At 40.6% G+C, this 22,114-nt stretch overlaps 1 pseudogene across 1 annotated transcript in view; it reads right to left on the bottom strand.

Annotated features, from left to right (window-relative positions):
* Positions 1-22,114, bottom strand: part of LOC306879934 (sorting nexin-14-like) — a 57,035-nt pseudogene that overhangs the window by 28,568 nt on the left and 6,353 nt on the right. Inside the window, exons 4-17 of the transcript XR_013785877.1 lie at positions 19,720-19,796; positions 18,688-18,766; positions 18,565-18,608; positions 18,383-18,470; positions 18,180-18,264; positions 17,770-17,926; positions 17,025-17,100; positions 11,264-11,308; positions 11,084-11,164; positions 10,775-10,889; positions 4,823-5,187; positions 4,678-4,736; positions 3,651-3,674; positions 728-860 (exon numbers count right to left, since the gene is read on the bottom strand). The product of XR_013785877.1 is annotated as a sorting nexin-14-like (transcript). The remainder of the gene's footprint in view (positions 1-727; positions 861-3,650; positions 3,675-4,677; positions 4,737-4,822; positions 5,188-10,774; positions 10,890-11,083; positions 11,165-11,263; positions 11,309-17,024; positions 17,101-17,769; positions 17,927-18,179; positions 18,265-18,382; positions 18,471-18,564; positions 18,609-18,687; positions 18,767-19,719; positions 19,797-22,114) is intronic.

The following is a 22,114-nucleotide window of genomic DNA, read 5'->3' as shown; positions in this document are numbered from 1 at the left end:
GTATATTGTGTAATGTGTGTATATTCTTGTATATTGTTGTCTATGTATATTGTACATTTTTCATATCTTGTTGCTTGTACTGCCATGGCACAGAGTCTTGTACCTAAGAATTTCACCATCGGTACACTTGTGCACATGATGTGTAACAGAGATTTGATTTGATTTTGATTTGTAATGTCTGTTTCATTCATACTGGACGCTTGAGGGTGCACTCGCACAGAAAATCCGCATACGAAAGTAACGGAAGTCATGACGCTCCAGGAAATCCCTAACAAGGACAAAAGCATCCTGCTATCACTGTAACTGAATAAAAGAAGACAGAAACACTTTGAACGATGATATTCAAAAAGAACATTAAATCTGGACAACAGGTTTAGAAACGCTTTGCATTAAAGTCATTACATGGGAAGATGCTCGGCGTGTGTTGTTTTTTCAGATGCTCGTTAAAAGTGAGGACTGGGGAGGCGTTTCCTCATCTCAGCGCGCAGACTCACGGACACACAAACAGCCAGTTTGGAGAGAAATAAAATGCAAGGTAATTATTTAAACGCAAAACCGAAAAATACCAAACGCACTGATTGTTTGAACTCTTCATCTTTTCCTGTTGCTTGTTTTGAGTACTGTATGTGGACGGAGACATCACCAGGTTTTAGAGTGACAAACATAACTATTAATAAGCTGCGAATTAAGTGTTTATTGAGGCAAAAGTTTACATGTTTTTCCTCACCATGTCGTCTTCTCCTTCAATCATGGCGTATTGTGGTAGCATTGCGCCCTCCATCGTGCTACTCTTAAACACGCCTTTAATTTTGCTTCCAATACGGCTGATCCCAAATGACTCGCCACGCTTTGACGTGTTCCTGTACACAAAAACACACAGTTATTGTTTTGTCACAAATTCAAAAAGGGTGGCTTAAAAAAGACAAACAGCACTCTACAATGCACCAAAGTCACACAACCAATGGCAGGGCACATAATACAATGAAAACATGATCACAGGAAATGATGGGTATACCTAAATGCCTTTAAAAGAACATGCAATGCAATGCAAGGCAATGCAAACAGTCCAGTAAACCCATGCATTAATCCTGCTGCCTGTGCTGAACTTGGACCAGTTTTACCTCCAGAAAACAACCTTTGGTTTTACAGACAGACAGTCAAACTGGTCTAAGATGAGCAGCAAGCTGGGAGCATCTTCCACCCCAGACTTACTTCCTGGGGAGGGTTGGTAATACTGTAGGGCGACGTATTAAGATGGAAGTGGGTGAGGCTCTGGAATTGACCAATGGGGATCTGTGGCCAGTGATATAATGCGTGTGAAACCGGATGCGTGTCAGCATATTGGATCCATGCATTAGGTCTTAAAGTGACAGCAGCCCAATAAACCTGCTACTGTCTGTCATTAATGTTAATCAAACAACAAAAGAGAAAGACACAATCACTCACTGCTCTTGACTGAATCACTTTGTTAGCTTTAATAAAAATAATTTCTATTCAGTTTATGATATAACTCTATAATTTAATTTCAATAGATATACAGTATTTAGTCAATTAAAATATTATCTTAAAGGTTACACATTATTTGTCACGTTCTCATTTTTGTGCCAGTGGGTAATGCCAGCCTTTTCTAACACTACCATATTTCAGACCTGTGGGAAACACTGCACCTTGTATTTGCTGGCCACCTCACTCCTATCGCACCAAAAAAACTGAATAACACTTGCAGAAAAAATAAGAAAGAAATGTTTATTTTTTTTGCAAGATTCAAACAGCTTGCCCAACTGCAATGCAATTTCAACACGACAGAACACAACTGTGTTGATGACATGAGAGCTTGGGAGGAAGAACTACTGGAGATATTTAGAACTTTGTTTTCATTCTGTGTAATAATCTGTATTTATACCTTTAAAAAAAAAAACTAAACTAAAAAACCAGAGTGTTTTCTGTCCCACTGTGGGCAACTGGACTGTTTTTCTTGGCCAAATAAGCTGTTATATGATCCAGATTTGATGATGCCACAGGAAACCAAGGGTCTAATCATGCAAGACTAGTCAGGAAGTGAATGTTAATAGCTCCACTAAACGCCTGCTAAAGCTGGCAGCACAATAGCAGCCTCAAAACAACTATTTGGATGGGCAGGAGACACACTTAGAAACTGTTGTTGCTAATTTTGCCCTTCTCAGACAGCGAGGAGAACAGATGATAGGTGGCACACTAAAAGACTGCATTCAAATGTGTCCCTGAAAAAAGGCAGGTCTTAATGGACTGTTTACAGTTTAATGACGGATTATGTCAGCAGGGAGCTATTACCACTTCACTGCCAAGAAACTCAGTCATGCCCACTGACTCATGTATGTCCAGTGATTATGTAGGAATTTGTGGAATAAAAGTCAGTTTGTGTGACGCTTACTAGAGTTAAAAAAACTGAACTGACTTGAGTTGAATAATGACATCATTGTCTTCTTTAGAGCTCCTTTACTGCTGAGTTATGAAGTTTAAATAATTTTGCAACATTAAAACTATTTACCTGTTTATTACTGTGAAGCTGCTGTCCTGTATAAAGTGCTATATAAAAATAAATGTGATGTAACTTCTCTGCAAAGTTAAGATGACGATTGTAAGCCATTGTGATTGTGTTCATGTGGTTCTCCTCTTCTACATTCATTTGTTGCCAAAACAATGCAATTAAATATGTAATATTATTTAGATCGGATGGAAATTTCAGAGGAAGCAGTTAACTTATTTAACCAGTTTACATTTTTAAGTGTTCGATTTGACAGCCTTGACAGAGTCAAGATTTCAGTAAAAGCAAAGCAGATGACTGTTGATATTCCCAGATCATATTCCCAACCATTATTATTATTATGATTATTATTTTATTTATTAAAAAAAAAAAAAAATAGAGTTATGGTTACTCTCCTATCAAACGACATTGAAGGACATTTGCGGGAAGTCGTGGCCTAATGGTTAGAGAGTCGGACTCGTAGGTTGCGGGTTTGAGTCTCCGGCCGGCAGGGATTGTAGGTGGGGGGAGTGAATGTCCAGCGCTCTCTCCACCCTCAATACCACGACTGAGGTGCCCTTGAGCAAGACACCGAACCCCCAACTGCTCCCCGGGCGCCGCAGCATAAATGGCTGCCCACTGCTCCGGGTGTGTGTTCACGGTGTGTGTGTGTGTGTGTGTTCACGGTGTGTGTGTGTTCACTGCTGTGTGTGTGTGTGTGTGTTCACTGCTGTGTGTGTTCACTGCTGTGTGTGTGTTCACTGCTGTGTGTGTGTGTTCACTGCTGTGTGTGTGTTCACTGCTGTGTGTGTTCACTGCTGTGTGTGTTCACTGCTGTGTGTGTGTTCACTGCTGTGTGTGTGTGTGTGTGTGTTCACTGCTGTGTGTGTGTGTGTGTGTTCACTGCTGTGTGTGTGTGTGTGTGTTCACTGCTGTGTGTGTGTTCACTGCTGTGTGTGTTCACTGCTGTGTGTGTGCACGTTGGATGGGTTAAATGCAGAGCACAAATTCCGAGTATGGGTCACCATACTTGGACGTATGTCACTTCACTTCACTTGAGGCACGTCTTATGATTTTCAGGCAGCTTTATATGGCATGCAGTGAGAGCACTGGAGAACAGTCACTTGAACCTCAACAATACACTTACCTTAAATCATCCAAACTCAAATTCCTGGAATAACAGGCAAAAGGGGTTACAGTCTGCCCTACAGACGTCTCTCACTGCTACACGCAACTATATCAAGTGCATAATATTCACTGTGTGATCATGAAGCCCACTCACATTCATGTTGTATGAGCTTTCTCTCTTACACTGAATATACAGCAAATAAAGATTTAACCCGGGTATAAAAATAATGACAATGTCATCAAGTGTCCGATTAATCTCTACAAAGTTTTTACACAAAATCAAAATGAAACCATAATATATTTTGGGTAAAAAAATAAAGCCTATTTCTGCTAATTGCTATTATTATTATTATTATTAATACTTAACTACATAATACTATTATTGTTAGAAATTGCAAAAATATAAAATAGAAATAAATACATTAATACATTTAAAATTTTAATTAAAACAATAAGTAAACAATAAACAATTATCTCCTGGCCAGAGGAGAACTGGCCCCCCGACTGAGCCTGGTTTCGCTCAAGGTTTTTTTCTTCATTCTGTCTCAGAGGGAGTTTTGGTTCCTTGCCGCTGTCGCCTCTGGCTTTATCACTTTATTTCTAGTGATTATCGTCAATTTGATTTCGACACAACCAGTGTTACAAAATTTATGAACTGCAACATTTTTTCACAGAACTGTAGTAAAAATGATTCTAATAATAATAATAATAATAATTATTATTATAATTATAATAATTATCATTGTCAAAATATTTAGTTTTAATAAATCATAAAACATTTTTACTTTAGTAAAACTACTACTGTACCGAGAAATAATAATAAAAATAATAATAATATATATATTTTTTATTTTTTTATTTTACTGAACAACAGCAAAATTACAATTCTAATATTAAGGATGTCTTAATTTTTGCGCTCTAAAATGAGTTGTTAGGCTTTTTCATAATCAAACTATTTCTAAACAACCTTTTATAGCAGTCTACATTGTATTCCGCTGCTGTGTGAGTTTAGCAACAGCTCACACACACATAAGAAGAAAACTCACCTGTTCAGCTTTGAATTTCTAGCAGGAGATTCAGCACCCCAGAGCAGATGCCGAAAATACTGAGGGAGAACAGAGAGAGACACATGATGGAGAATTCAAACACACCAACTTAAGCAGCTCTGAAATGACATTTCCTGGAAGTTACCTCATCGCTGTGGCCGAACATGGGGGTGAAGACATTCTCCAGCAGAGACAGCACATGCTCATGGGCCTCAAACAGACATCGCATCGTCTGGAGCTTCACCACCCCTGTGTACGGCCCCTGAGCGACTGCAGGAAGTGACAGAGAAGGAGAGAATGAGAGACCATGGCACACGACACAGGTGTGGCACAGAAAACCGTAATAAGACTGACTGTTGCAGATTTCCTCTATGATGAAGGGGTCAAAGCTGATCTTGTCGATGCTTTCCTCCAGGCAATACGTCTCATAGATCTTCTGCACCTCCTCATGCAAACGCTGCATCTCCGTGTCACTCAGATCAGGACACAGGATCCGGTCATTAAACTCCTCTACACACAAAAACATCAAGGACAGATTTTTGAGTGAATGATTCATTTAACCTTAGTTAACATTTTAACACTAAGCAGTGTATATTTTAACATTATGTAATTATTGTTCACAATATATGATATTTTAACTAAATTCTTTTGTAAACCAGGTTATTCTTGATCTACTGAATGATTTGCAGTTCACAAATTATAAATATGTATATCATAGAGATATGAATTTTACGTGTTAATTTGGTGCAATTAATTTTGAAAGAAATAACGCATGAAAATGATCGCATTTAACACACCCCGCCCCATACGTCATTAAAATCGTTTCTGACGAACATGATGCAGGATGACGACTGACTGCATGAAGAAGCCTATTAGAATGCATTTATATGCCCCTAAAATTCAAGATGGAAGGGGAAACAAATGTCCCTTTGTGGGTTTTGGTATAGTTTAATATGTATATACATATTAAATAAGAATATATATATATATATATATATATATATATATATAGTTTAATAATGTCATGCAAGCAAGAGTGTTGTTTTTCCCGAATATCTGCACGATTGCAAATGTGAATTTTGATTTTATTCAACTGTATCAATAAGTTCATTTTGTGTTACATTTTTGACACAATATTGCTAGTATTGTCAGTTTTTGCTCAATTCCACCAACAAAAACCCAGTACTATGATGCAGCCCCTCTCTGACTTCCACAGTGGAGAATGATTTGCTACATTTTGTTTGGATCTTGGTGGACTAACATACACAAGTCATCATATGAGGCTGCTAAGAACAACTTACAGATATACAGTATCTTAGAAGGCAAGAAGATCCCAGTGCAAGGCATGGAAAGGAGAGGACATCCCATTGGTCCACTAACTGCCCTGTAACCATCTTGAAACTCATTTTTAAAGGCCCAGACACACCAAACTGACAAAGAACTAGCAATATCAAAAGCTGAATGCAAAGTGCCTGTGGTGGGTCAGAAAAAAACTAAACAAAAAACAACAATTATATAGGGTAAACATACCTATTAAGCTCACCAAAATCTATATTCAAACATTTTTAGTGCACAAGACATTGGTTTCAGTACAAAAAGTTATGTTAAAATAAAATATTAATCTCTCACAGTGACAAAAGCATTTCAATTAAGATATACATCATTAAATTCAAAAAGTCCGGCTGTGCTTAAATGGGTACATTTTTGTACCCTTTAGGCACACCCCTGTTCCCATTAAGTTCACATCATGTTTTATTAAAAATTCTGGTTTATTTTAAGGAAAATATTTGAAGAATAATTGTAAAATATATATATTTTTTTGAAGGTACAAAGTCAATCACAAAAAAAAAAAACAGAACACATTTTTCTTACTGATGTTTCATTCTTACTGATGAAAAGCTGTGTGATTTTCATAGTAGTGCACCCTTTAAGCTCATCTTAAAATAATATGAAATCTTGAAAAATTACAGCAGTGTAAAACGACAGACCAGCAATAAACTGTAAAAGTACAAATGTCTGTGAAGTAATATGTTAGCGTAGCACACAATCTTATACAGCTAGTCAGCTAACTGTGTTCTGTAGCATCTGCGCTATGTTGCTAAAAACGCCATGGAGACCCATATCTCAGTGTGCAATGATCTGATTGACTTGAAATTATAGGAGGTATATAGTAACAAACACATCAATTGGTTAAGACATCAAGTAGGATAATATTTTTTTTTTTTCTTTTTATAATCTGATCTCAAAAATGGAAATGTGCTTAATAGGTACGTTTACCCTATATATATATATTGTGGCGGGAGGAGCAAACGACAGACACAGTGGGTGTGGCGTCAAGCCTTTTTTTTTTAAGTTTTTATTAAACAATAAAAGGTAAAATAAAGTGTCCAAAGGGGGAAAAGTGTCCAAATAAATGGGGAATCTGGTGTCCTCGTTGTGCTGCGGGGCTTGTGCAGGAGGGTAGTGTTCAGAAGGGAAGGGTCCAGGGAAGGGGCGGAGTCCGGTGGCCGCACGCGCTCCCCTCTCGGGGCCGGGAGCGAGTGGCGGCGGCGTCTCTTGCGCGGCTTCTGCAACTCCTGTGTTCCCGGCGCTTCTGGGGGATTTGACGGCCCGGCATCCTGGCCCGTCAGCCGTCTCACGGCTGCAGCAGTCCTCCTCCTCGACGCACCCTTCCTGGACCCACGAGGACACCAGCGTGCATGCACGGGGAAGAGACCGGTCCCCCGAGGAGAGGCGCGCTCGGCGTTTAAACCGCGGCGGTGATGAGGCTCCATTCACATCAGGTGCGCCTCATCACACGCCGCCAGCCGTGGCTATCCAGCGCCCCTCCTCTCTCGCACACCCACTCCCGTCGGGAGCCTGGTGAAGGGCGGCGAATACGGGACGGGGTGGTGATGATAGAAAGGGGGGAGGCAGCCGACTCATCACAATATATATACAGTCAGGTCCATAAATATTGGGACATCGACACAATTCTAACATTTTCGGCTCTATACACCACCACAATGGATTTCAAATGAAACGAACAAGATGTGCTTTAACTGCAGACTGTCAGCTTTAATTTGAGGGTATTTACATCCAAATCAGGTGAACGGTGTAGGAATTACAACAGTTTGCATATGTGCCTCCCACTTGTTAAGGGACCAAAAGTAATGGGACAATTGGCTTCTCAGCTGTTCCATGGCCAGGTGTGTGTTACTCCCTCACTATCCCAATTACAATGAGCAGATAAAAGGTCCAGAGTTCATTTCAAGTGTGCTATTTGCATTTGGAATCTGTTGCTGTCAACGGTCAAGATGAGATCCAAAGAGCTGTCACTATCAGTGAAGCAAGCCATCATTAGGCTGAAAAAACTAAACAAACCCATCAGAGAGATATCAAAAACATTAGGCGTGGCCAAAACAACTGTTTGGAACATTCTTAAAAAGAAGGAACGCACCGGTGAGCTCAGCAACACCAAAAGACCCGGAAGACCACGGAAAACAACTGTGGTGGATGACTGAAGAATTCTTTCCCTGGTGAAGAAAACACCCTTCACAACAGTTGGCCAGATCAAGAACACTCTCCAGGAGGTAGGTGTATGTGTGTCAAAGTCAACAATCAAGAGAAGACTTCACCAGAGTGAATACAGAGGGTTCACCACAGGATGTAAACCATTGGTGAGCCTCAAAAACAGGAAGGCCAGATTAGAGTTTGCCAAACGACATCTAAAAAAGCCTTCACAGTTCTGGAACAACATCCTATGGACAGATGAGACCAAGATCAACTTGTACCAGAGTGATGGGAAGAGAAGAGTATGGAGAAGGAAAGGAACTGCTCATGATCCTAAGCATACCACCTCATCAGTGAAGCATGGTGGTGGTAGTGTCATGGCGTGGGCATGTATGGCTGCCAGTGGAACTGGTTCTCTTGTATTTATTGATGATGTGACTGCTGACAAAAGCAGCAGGATGAATTCTGAAGTGTTTCGGGCAATATTATCTGCTCATATTCAGCCAAATGCTTCAGAACTCACTGGACGGCGCTTCACAGTGCAGATGGACAATGACCCAAAGCATACTGCTTAAACAACCAAAGAGTTTTTGAAGGGAAAGAAGTGGACTGTTATGCAATGGCCAAGTCAATCACCTGACCTGAATCCGATTGAGCATGCATTTCACTTGCTGAAGACAAAACTGAAGGGAAAATGCCCCAAGAACAAGCAGGAACTGAAGACGGTTGCAGTAGAGGCCTGGCAGAGCATCACCAGGGATGAAACCCAGCGTCTGGTGATGTCTATGTGTTCCAGACTTCAGGCTGTAATTGACTGCAAAGGATTTGCAACCAAGTATTAAAAAGTGAAAGTTTGATTTATGATTATTATTCTGTCCCATTACTTTTGGTCCCTTAACAAGTGGGAGGCACATATGCAAACTGTTGTAATTCCTACACCGTTCACCTGATTTGGATGTAAATACCCTCAAATTAAGCTGACGGTCTGCAGTTAAAGCACATCTTGTTCGTTTCATTTGAAATCCATTGTGGTGGTGTATAGAGCCAAAAATGTTAGAATTGTGTCGATGTCCCAATATTTATGGACCTGACTGTGTGTATGTATATATATATATATATATATATATATATATATATATACACACAGTATCAAATCTATTTGTAACTAATGTATTTTTTGAAATGCTTCAAACTGATGTAAACAACACAAACTTCATACTTTTTCAGAGAAATAAATATTCTTAATGACAGCTGACAACAGTTGTAATATACAGCCGTTCTGCACGCAGAAATTAATGCAGGCAAGATCCAAATTCAAAATTTAACATACTTCTCTTTGGATAAAAAAAATGCAGATGCCAGGAGAACATTACCTGCCTGACTGCATTGTGCAGACAGTGTAAAGTTTGTTGGAGGAAGGATAATAGTGTGTACTTCCAATAGTACATACTACTAATAGTACATACTAATAGTACTTCCAGTGAAGGAAAGACTTAACGCTTCAGCATATCAAGACATTTTGGACAATGCTATGCTTCCAACATTGTGGGAAGTTTGGGGAAGGCCAAACTTTTTTATTCTAGCACGACTGTGACTCAGAGCACAAAGCAAGGTCCATAAGTCATGGTTGGATAAGCTTCACCTCAACCCCATCCAACACCTCTGAGATGAACTGGATAGAGATTTTGAGTCAGGCCTTCTCATCCAACATCAGTTCTTGACCTCACAAATACTTTACTAGGTGAATGTGCAAAATGTCCCACAGAAACACTACAAAATCTTGTGGGGCCCAAATTCATATTAATGTCTATGAATGTAGAATGCAAAGTCCCTGTTGGTGTAATGGTCAGGTGTCCCAATACTTGTATACACAGTGTACCTTGGAATGCAACGTAGTTATCTCAATCAGTGTGATCAGGAATTTTACCTGAGGCAAAAATAAATTAATAAATAAAATACAAATCCCCATGTGGATTTTGATTGGGATTCAAGTTGAACTCCGAATATGTGAATTCAATGCATTAACCAACATCAAGCTGCTTACTTGGAGAACTACTTTGACTGCAAATTTTCATTGATGTTTTACTAATGTCTTCTGCCAGTCTTCTGACACTCTCACACTCACCTTAAGTGGCGGGTGACCAAAACTCACTTCATAATTTGGCAACTTGTGTGAAGATCAAAACTTCATCTGATGCCCCATGTGAGAACCACAATATAACTGGTGCCCTGTCTTTGGTCGGAGTCCAATTTTAATAGATTTAAGGGATTTCTTTTGAACCCAACTGGACCTGACTAACAGATAAGAAACACCACAGTAGGTGAAGATTTAAAAGTGGGCCAATCTTCCCACCTTGATTGAAGATGAAATTCATTCTCTGAGCCTTCTTTGTAATTTTTATGTTAGCTTATGACTGCTATATAATGAATATACCAAAATATGTATAAGTATATTTTGGTAACAGAAACCCACATGGGAAGATGTGGGTTTCTGTTACCAAAATATACTTGTACATATTTTGGTAACAGAAACCCACAGCTTCCCATCAGATTATTTACTAATGAGACTATCATGCATTGTGTGCAGTGAAAAGCATGTCCTCACCCACAGTCAGGCAGAACTGCAGTACATGCACCGCTCCTTCTTCCATCAGGAAACTCAGAAAACGAAACAACAGATCCTGCTGCTCTCTGATCTCCTTCAAATCCAACTTCAACACCTGACAGAAGAACATACAAAAACAACCTGTAAGGTTTTGTTCGAGACATTTGCTAGACACGAGAACTCAAAAAACACTAAAATGATATAGCATGTAAAATTTGAAATTGATCAACCTTCTCATTACAACACTTTTTTTTAGATGCCTTGATAAATCCTGAAAGCATTAAATATTAAGTTGACCAAAGTACACACCGAGGACTTCTTGTTGCGTGGGTCTGCAAACTTCTCCAGGAAGGGCACCAGCGCAGATGGAGGGTCAGTAACTGGCTCAGGCTAACAGCAGAAATTACAGAAAAAAAATGAAAAAACATGTTTAAATGGCAGGAAAAGGCCGACTGACCAAACTATAATTAATTTGCTTGAATCACTCACTGGAGTATCATCAATGAAAATAAGCACCATGTGATTCACTGTGTCCTGGAAAAGAAGTGATTCATGAATATGAATAACAACTACAAGATTCCCTCACAGCAATAAAACAATTTACATTTATTTACATTATCAAATGCAGCTATTGCAATATTGTTTGTTTGTGTGTGTGTGGACATATATATATATATATATATATATATATATATATATATATAATAACCCTGACGGCTTTTTCATCCTGAGCCGGTGACTTCAACCACGCAAACTTAAAGACAGTTTTGCCAAAGTTCTACCAACATGTGAACTTTGCAACAAGGGGAAAAAACACACTGGACTTTGTTTACACAACAGTAAAGAACTCTTACAAGGCTGTACCCCGCCCCCACCTCGGGTACTCGGACCACATCACTGTTATGCTAATCCCAGCATATAGACCACTTCTCAAACTCGCCAAACCGGTTCAAAAGCAGATAACAGTATGGCCAGACAATGCCACCTCAGCACTGCAGGACTGCTTCCAGGACACAGACTGGAACATGTTTAAAGAGGCAGCCACCTACAACAACCACACAGACCTGCATGAGTACACTGAAACTGTGACTGCTTACATCAAAAAGTGCACTGATGATGTGAAAGTCACCAAAACCATCACCACACGTGTCAACCAGAAGCCATGGATGACAGCAGAGGTTCGTGGGCTGCTAAAGACCAGAGATGAAGCATTCAGATCAGGAGATAAAACAGCCCTCAAAACAGCAAGAGCCAGTCTGTCCTGTGGCATCAAAAATGCAAAACGGTCATACGCTCAAAAAATCAACAATCACTTCACAGACAGCAGAGACACACAGAGCCTGTGGCAAGCCATTCAGACCATCACTGACTACAAGCCCCCGCCACAGGCCTGTGATGATGACACATCCATCCCCGATGCACTCAACCACTTTTATTCACGGTTTGAAATGCAGAATGACACACCTGCACAAAAACTGCCCACACCTCCCAACGACCGGGCGCTCTGTCTGTCTCCAGCCGACGTAAGGAGGACCCTATCTAGGATTAACCCACGCAAGGCTGCGGGTCCTGACAACATACCTGGCCGTGTTCTGAGAGACTGTGCTGCACAGCTGACAGATGCCCTAACAGATATCTTCAACACCTCGCTGAGCCAGGCAGTCGTCCCCACATATCTCAAATCCACAACAATCATACCGGTACCAAAGAAATCACCTGTGTCCTGTCTCAATGACTACGGTCCCATAGCACTGACTCCAATCATCATGAAGTGCTTTGAGAGGTTAGTCATGCACAACATCAAAACCAGCCTCCCCAACACACTCGACCCGCTCCAGTTTGCATACCGTCCAAACCGCTCTACGGACGATGCAATTTCCTCCACCCTCCACCTGGCTCTTACCCACCTAGAAAATAAAGAATCCTATGTTAGAATGCTGTTCATTGACTTCAGCTCGGCATTCAACACAATAATCCCACAACAGCTCATAAATAAACTAAACCTGCTGGGCCTTAACAATTCCCTGTGTAATTGGATCCTGGACTTTCTAACCGGAAGACCTCAGTCAGTCCGTGTCGGCCACAACACCTTGAGCTCTACCACACTGAGCACAGGTGCCCCACAAGGCTATGTGCTCAGCCCGCTGCTCTTCACACTGCTGACCCATGACTGCACTGCCAAGTTCAGCTCCAACCACATCATCAAGTTTGCTGATGACACAACAGTGGTAGGTCTCATCAGCAACAACGATGAAACGCACTACAGAGAGGAAGTGGCTGAATGGTGTGGCACTAACAATCTGTCCCTCTATGTGGAGAAGACAAAGGAGGTTGTGATGGACTTCAGAAGAAACTCCGTTGACCACCCCCCACTGACCATCGACAGCTCGACTGTGGAGAGAGTCAGCAGCACTAAATTCCTGGGGGTGCACATCACAGAGGATCTCACCTGGACCACCAACACCCTGTCACTCTCCAAAAAGGCACAACAGCGCCTACACTTTCTCAGCCGGCTGAAAAGAGCAAGTCTCCCTCCACCCATCCTCACCACATTCTACAGAGGCACCATTGAGAGTGTGCTGACCAGCTGCATCACTGTCTGGTACGGGAACTGCAGTGCTGCTGACCGCAAGACCCTCCAGCGGACAGTGAACACAGCTGCAAAGATCATCGGTGCCCCTCTCCCCTCCATCCTGGACATTTTCCTTACACGATGCTCCAGCAAAACCAACAGCATCGTGAAGGACTCCACCCATCCCTCCCACAGTCTCTTCCAGCTCCTACCATCAGGAAGACGGTACCGGAGCATCAGAGCCCGCTCCGCCAGACTGCTCAACAGCTTTTTCCCCCAGGCTGTGAGAGCCCTGAACTCAAATCACCCCGCCCCCCTCTGAAACCCCATGCAAACCCCTACCTCCTGAAACATGGATCACCCCAAACACTCCCCCCCCACCTTACCACACCAAAGAAAAAACTGTATGGAACTTTTTTTTGTGCAATTCGAAGTGTGCTACACACAGGTGAGTGGGCCTGTACAAACCACCTGTAGTAACACACTCTCCTCTAAGTGCACTAGACACTTTACACACACTGCTGCGTGTACACAATCCCACAAAAGACTCAGCAATATATGTATGTTTACATGCTCATGCACTACAAATCATCCTGCACTGTTCCCCAACCAGCTGCTTGACTCAAAATGTCTGTCTTTGCACATGTACAGTATTTGTGAAGCATTCGTATAGTTTGTATTTTTTATCTTCTATTTTTTTAGTTTGTATAGGGTAAATACTTATATATAGTATACTTATAGTTAAATCTGTCAGTAGGTTAGTTGTGTATAGGTTTATAGTGTTTTTTATAGGTTTATAGTGTTTTTTACTTCATTAGATTAGATTAGATTCAACTTTATTGTCATTAATGCAGAGTACAAGTACAGAGCTAATGAAATGCAGTTAGCATCTAACCAGAAGTGCAAGAATATAGTGTTTTATATACATATAAGTGCAGAGTAAATGAAGATATGATTTACAGAATGTACAGTGGAATTGCTATATACAGTATTGAGCAGAGTATATAAAGAATATAAATAGGAATGCAATGTAGGGATTGTATGTACATTATGAACAGAGCAATGTAGGATTATATACATTATGAACAGCAGAAACGTGAGAACAGTGGTAATAAATAAATACAGCTGGATGAGTGTGCAAAATATTGATAGAACAATGTATTCTATGCAAAATAGCAGTAGTGCAATATTTTATAGAAATAGTTTACTGTGCTTTGTATAGTAACAACTTTATACAGTTTATAGTGTAATAACTTTGACAATGTGCAGTCTGTGCAAAATATGAGTAGTGCAAATGCATGTGAGTAAAGTACTGTGACCAGTGCAGTAATAATAAGCAGGTGCAGGAGTTAGATTAGTGGTGTGGCGTTCAGAAGTGTCACAGCCTCGGGGAAGAAGCTCTTCCTGAGCCTACTAGTGCGAGAGCGTAGGCACCTGTAACGCCTGCCGGATGGAAGGAGGGTGAAAAGTCCATGGTTAGGGTGAGAGGCATTCTTGATGATGTTTCTTGCCCTGCCCAGACAGAGCTTATGATAAATGTTCTCAATGGAAGTTAACTGGGTGCCGGTGATCCGTTGAGCAGTTTTCACCACCCGCTGGAGTGCTTTGCGGTCAGATGCGGAGCAATTGCTGTACCATACTGAGATGCAGTTCGTGAGTATGCTCTCAATGGTACAGCGGTAGAATTCCACAAGGATCCTGGGATTCAGGTGAACTTTCTTAAGGCTCTGGTCAAAAACGCTGCTGTGCCTTTTTGACCAGAGTGGAGGTGTTATGGGACCAGGTGAGGTCATCAGAGATGTGGATGCCAAGGAACTTGAAACTCGACACACGCTCCACTACAGCTCCGTTGATGTAGATGGGTGTGTGTGCATGACTCCTAGTCCGCCTGAAGTCCACAATGATCTCCTTTGTCTTCTGGGTGTTTAGCTGTAGATTGTTGGTGGCACACCACACAGCCAGGTGCTGCACCTCATCCCTGTAGGCTGATTCATCGTCATCCTTGATCAGACCTACCACCGTGGTGTCATCTGCAAATTTAATTGTGTTGGAGCCATAAACAGGAACACAGTCATGGGTGAAGAGGGAGTACAGGAGAGGGCTCAGTACGCAGCCCTGTGGCACGCCGGTGTTCAGGGTGATGATGGAGGAGGAGAGGTTATCTAACTTAACGGACTGAGGTCTGTTAGTCAGAAAATCTAGAATCCAATTGCAGATGGGTGTGCTGATTCCAAGCTGGCTGAGCTTGGAGATCAGCTTGGAGGGGATTACTGTATTAAATGCAGAACTGAAGTCTATGAACAGCATTCTCACATGTGTGTTTTGACTGTCCAGGTGGGTGAGGGCAGAGTGAAGTGCTGTTGAGATGGCGTCCTCTGTTGACCTATTGTGGCGATAGGCAAATTGGAATGGGTCTAGTGTAGCAGGGAGACAGGATTTTAAGTGGGATGCAACCAGTTTCTCAAAACACTTGGCAATGATGGGGGTGAGTGCAACAGGACGGAAGTCGTTAGGGACCGAGGCAGTGGAATGTTTCGGTACTGGTACGATGGTGGAGGTTTTGAAGATAGTGGGGACAGTTGTTTGGGCCAGGGACAGATTGAAAATGTCCGTGAAGACCCCAGCTAGCTGCTCCGCACAGGCTTTAAGCACACGACCAGGTATTCCGTCAGGGCCAGCTGCCTTCCGTGCATTCACCTTACGCAGAGTGGAGTAGACATCTGATGTGGAGAGTGTGAGAGGCAGTTCACTGGGTTGATGCTCAGCTTTGAGTGAGATCTCCTTATTATTTTGATCAAAACGAGCATAAAAGTGATTGAGCTCGTCTGGGAGGGAGGCAGAGCTGGAGGGGGGCACAGAGTTAGGTGGTTTGTAATCTGTGATAGATTGTATGCCTTGCCACATACGCCGGGGGTCTGAAGAATTGAAGTGATCTTCAATCTTCTGTTTGTGTGTGAGTTTGGCCTGGCAGATACCCTTCCTCAGGTTGGCTCTGGCTGAGCTGTAAGCCTCCTGGTCTCCGGACCTGAAGGCTGCATCTCTTGCTTTGAGCAGGAGGCGAACCTCTCTGTTCATCCAGGGCTTCTGATTGGGGAAAAAATTAATTTTTTTGTGTGTGGTCACTCTGCTCACACAGCTGTTGATGTGCTCCATGACAGAGTTGGTATAAATGTCAATGTTAATCTGAGAGTTTGTGGTGGCCTGGACAGCAAACTCACTCCAGTCTGTGTGCTGGAATTGATGTTGAAGAGTGGAGTCAACACCTTCCAGCCAGATTTTAACAGTCCTTGTTGTAGGTTTCACACGTTTGATGACTGGGGTATACTTGGGGAGCAGGAACAAAGAGAGGTGATCAGACTGACCCAGGTGGGGGAGGGGTGTGACTTTGTAGGCATCACTCACATTAGTATAAACGTGGTCCAATTGTTGTATGTCTGTATTTATGTAGCACCATGGTCCTGCGAGGCACGACATTTCGTTCCACTGTATGTCCCCACATGTAGCGGAATGACAATAAAGCTCAACTTGACTTGATATATATATATATATATATACACACACACACACACACACATACATATATATGGACAACTGTAATCAGTTTAATGTACTAATGAAGGACAAAGAGAAAATATCTACATTTTAATGTCGTCATTTACGGTAAGCTGTTACACTCACAGGATCAGCCACAAAGTCCATTATTGGCAGAAAAACAGAACCTGTCATGACCTCTCGAATCAGCGGGGCCAAAGATCTGAGACCGAACCACAAAGCTTAAACGAATACAGCAGAGAAACATCAATGGATCCTCATCACACTTTTCACAGAGCAATTCACACTTAGAGATTTAGAAACATTCATATATAAATTAAAGTTGTTTAACATGATCTCTTACTGTTCAAGGGTTTAGGGTAATTCGTTTTTGTATAAACTTTTTTTGAAAAAGGATGCATTAAATTAATTGAATGACAGCAAAGACTGTTATATTGCTACAAAAAAAAATCTGCTTCAAATAAATAAATGCTAAATGCTTCAATGTATTAAATAATCCTGAAAAAAATATTATGATTTCTTCAAGCATATTAAGCAGCACAATTGTTTTTAAAACTGTGTATAATAAGAAATGATCATTCTTGAGCAGCAAATCAGCATATTAGAGAGATTTCTCAAAGATCAAGTGACACTGATGACTGGAGTAATGATGCTGAAAATTCAGCTTTGATCACAAGACTAAACTACATTTTAAAATATATTCAAATAGAAACCATTATTGTATATTGTATATATTATTTCACAATATTACTGTTTTTACGGTATTTTTTCAATTAAATGCAGCCTTGGTGAGAATAAGAAACTTCTTTTAAAAACGTACTGACCCCAAACCTTTGAACAGGAGTGTCCAGTGTGCGTGCGTGAGATGTACCTGCAGTCTGTAGCTTTAGGGGGCATGACGTAAGGAAACAGCAGCTCTGTGAGCTTCCTCGAGTACAGCAGTTCATCTTTACGGCTCCGCAGGGCCACATGCAGATCGGCACCGTATTCGGCTAGTGCTGCCTGCTGGAGACTCTCTGTATTCTTCACGGTTCACACAATTTATACAAAAAGATAGTTGACAAAATTGATTAAACTGATGGTGCCAAAATGTAAAATGTCCTTTATAAGATAACACCTTGAAAGAAAAGTACAACAGAAATGCTCTATAGGTGACTATGGGAAAGGAACTCCCCCCCGTTTCAGTTCAAAGAACCGACCATCTTTTTGATAGTTAGATTATTTACTGGAATTCTAGACCTAAGATCCTCTGATATTGAATGATTTCATCACAGGACGCACCTTTCTGCTGTGCTTTTCCTATGATCTCAATGTGCTTCATAGCGGCCTTCATCATTTTGTCCAACACAACTAAGGGAACATCCACCTACAAGACAGTTTCAATCAGTATGCCACTTTATAAATCTACAGAAAGCTACAGTATGTAAATTGTGATATCAGTACAGAATTCATTGCAGAAATAGATTGTGTAAAGGTGTATGTACTCTTTGTGCTCGGTGAGCCAGAACTGCAGCAAAGAAACGGATTGTTTGTCTCAGTTCATCGACACACGCCTCGTCATCTGTAATATCTCTGATTGCAAAAGAAAAAAAAATGAACATTGCTTACATTTTTTTCAGCTAAAACATTGTAATAAAAGTAACTTTTGCATTTAAAGCAGCCATACCTGTACCATGGGTACACAAAGTTCTCTAGAACGAACTCCAAAACCTGAAGAGAAGTCAAACAAAGGATTTATTCATTTGCTTATAATATATCATTTTACTCAGGACTGGCATTATGAATCTACCTCTGAAAGACTGGCATCCACTTTGGACGGCACTTTTAAGTCCAGCCATGACTGATAGTTCTCCAGCAGAAGGGTAGGTCTTTGGAATAAAAACACAAATAGTTACATTTACAACATTATCTAAGCAAAAACGCTTCCAAATGAAAAAGAACTGACATTGCCCTTTAATTTTTTTATTGCAGAATACCACAGAATTATTAGTTTGGTTTGTCTTTTTCAAGACAGAAACTTTATTGCGTTTTAAGTTGAAACCCAAGATGAATAATGTAACATGCAAAACTTGAAAGAAAGTCTTTAAAACCCAATATCATGTTGCTCAAACACAGAGATGCTAAGAAATACTACCATTGGTAGCTGCATTTAAATAATCAAAAAATGAATAATGAACCTTAAATAGGATTTTTTTCCACATTACAGCAGGCTGGTGGCTAAGGGTTTAAAATTGCTTACTTGTCAGGAATATAATGTAACAATGTGAACACAAAGTCCAAAAAATAGACCTTTTTTTTTCTACTTTTGTAGGCCGACTCAGACGTTTGCATTGACCTGGATCCCTTAACAAAAACCCATGGATTTTTTCATTTGGCTTTTGGAATGTTGCAGAAAAGAAGTATAAAATAATCTTGAACTTTAACACAACTGTTAAAGTTCATCTGAATCCAAAATACCATAGCCAGAATAAAAAAATTAAACGTAAGCTATACGTAAACTACATCATGGTCGTCAATATAACTAAACTTCCGTCAATTCTTTCAGTCTTTTTTTTTTATATATATTTTGAGTTATAATAATTTGCAAGAAGAAGCTTAAAAAATATCACAAGAGGGTATTACTGGTGTAGATTTGTTGTAGAATAAAATGTCAAAAATATCTTGAGCTTGTGTTCACCACAGGCATTTTAACCAAAAACCCATTAAAAAACTCGATGATAGAACTGGAAATGTTCTAAATATATTTTCTTATTACTTTCTTTAGGTTTAGGGCTGACATATGCCCAAGTTGATGAAAGGTTTGTAAGATGTGAGCTCATACCTGTGGCGTTTGCACTGTTTTTTCCCACATACTGCACAACTGTGACCCAGCGGGAACAATTCCTGCTGTTTCTGTGGCTGAGGATACACAGATATACATTATATTAATCATTAATACAATACAGACATCTCAAAAGGGTTTAATGGATATGACATATTCAGTAATATTATCAATTTGACATTATCAGATGACAACAAAACTTAAGCTTAATTGAGCTGGATGATGACACTTTTGTCTTCTGTAAAGATGTTTTATAGCTGAATCAAATTTGTTCCATAATTGACAAATCAACATTGTAATGGATCTGAAATGAATCAACTGACTAGAGCTGTATAATGACACTCCTGTAGAGTTGCTTATAGCTGAACTAAACTTGTTTCATAACTGATGAACTTAGAAGTTATTAAACTGATCTGAATCAGCACTGAACAGACTGGAGGTTTTTAGCTAATATCTAGAGGCAAGGTATTCTATATAAGCTAATGCTGATAATAATGATCATTTGTAGACAATATTGTTGAAATGACAAATAAACATGTATTTTACAAAAGATATACTGAAAATTCACAAAACACAAGGACGATTTTGAAAATGGCACAAAGCAGAGGTAACACTTATCCTTATGGTCAAGTATTGCACAGGCCAATATGTCGGTTCCTACTGTATAACATTTAGTTCCAGTCCTCAAATTTGATTGGGTGAGAGGCATTCCAAGCGTGCTGATTTGTGACCAGTATCATGTTTCCCATTTATCTAAACCCATCGCTAGGGTTCACAGAGATTGGTCCAAAAATATCCTGTAAGCAGCAGTTCCGTGGGTAAAAATGCCTTGTTGTTGCCATAGGTCAGAGAAGAATGGACAGACTGGTTCCTAAGGCAATAGTAACTCATATAACCACTCTGAATGCACAACACATCAAACCTTGAAGCAGATGGTCTACCGCAGCAGATGCCACTCCTGTCAGCTAAGAACAGGAGACTGAGGCTACGATTCTCACATGCTCACCAAATAAAGAAGATAGGAAAAAGTCTGATGAGTCTCGATTTCTGCAGCGATGTTCGGATAGTACTAGGGTCAGATTTTGGTGTAAACAACATGAAAGCATCTATCCTGCCTTGTATTAATGGCTCACACTTTGGGCTCCTTAGCACCAACTGAGCATTGTTTAGATGCCACAGCCTACCTGAGAACTGACCATGTCTATCCTTTTATGACCAGTGTACCCATCAGTGTACTTACTGTAGGATAACGTGCCATGTCACAAAGCTCAAATCATCTCAAACTGGTTTCTTGAACATGACAATGAGTTCACTATATACTCAAATAGCCAACATATCACCTATACTGTATATATAGCCTATATAACACTATATACTGCCTTCTGTTGGTTGCCAAAAGGCATAGGTGGACTTTTATAATTTGGTCGAAGCACTGAAGGCATACAGACAAAGTAACGAAAGACCGGCACAAGACTGAAAACTCCCAATTTGAGGAACATATTAGGGGGCTTAATGATAAACTGGAAGACAAAGTTAGCAAGTTAGTGATTGTTAAGACCAAGAACATATATTTATCTAGTTTTATTTATTTAAATGTGGTTACAATGTGTTTATGTCTAGATGGCGTTTAGGGATTTCCCCTGCTATTATGTGCACTTCTCCGCCTCATCTTTTTTCAATTGCCTCTTGGCTCAGATAATTACCATAATTACTGTCCAAGCCGCAAGTGATTTGTGTGGTGCACATAAAAGAACACTGAAGACTTCAGACAAACAAATTCCTTTCTCCCTCCTCAAGATGTTGTATTTTCCACATAAAGCGGTTACTCAAAAGTTGTGGAAATCTCTGCAATGAGTTGGGAGCCAATGTTTTTTTTCTCTGCTTTAATGTTGACTTAGTTCCGTAACAAGATGCAAGATCTACAGAGACAACAGGGAACATCTGAAAGTGAGCTGCAGACTCCCAACGAACAATCATCTGTGAGTGAGCTCAGCTGCTGTTGCATACGCTCCCCCAGTTTCCTCTCTGTATCCAGATCTCAGAATGGTGGAGGGCATGCATGTATAGTCTAAGGCAGACTCAGATACAGACTCGGACACTGATCAGGAAGATGTCACAGATTCCTTCCTGTCTGAGACCATCTAGAGGCCAGAAGGCCGGGAGTAAAAGGAGGCACTAAAATGTGCCCCCTTATGGTTAATTGCAGTGCTAAGAGTAGCGGAGAAGAAGCTGAGACCTATTACAACTTTAAACCACCAGACCAAACCACACTTAGTATGTGAGCTAAGAAAATAGGTGACCCTGTGAAAAGAGCATCCAAAGATCATAAGTCACAGGGAAGCTGGAGATTTCCTGGGCCATAGGAAGGTTGACCACAAGGGGAAATTATATCTGG

The sequence above is a fragment of the Barbus barbus genome (assembly GCF_936440315.1).
Source record: "Barbus barbus genome assembly, chromosome: 14".
Taxonomy (NCBI): Eukaryota; Metazoa; Chordata; class Actinopteri; order Cypriniformes; family Cyprinidae; genus Barbus; species Barbus barbus.
This window is presented reverse-complemented; position numbering and strand designations above follow the sequence as displayed.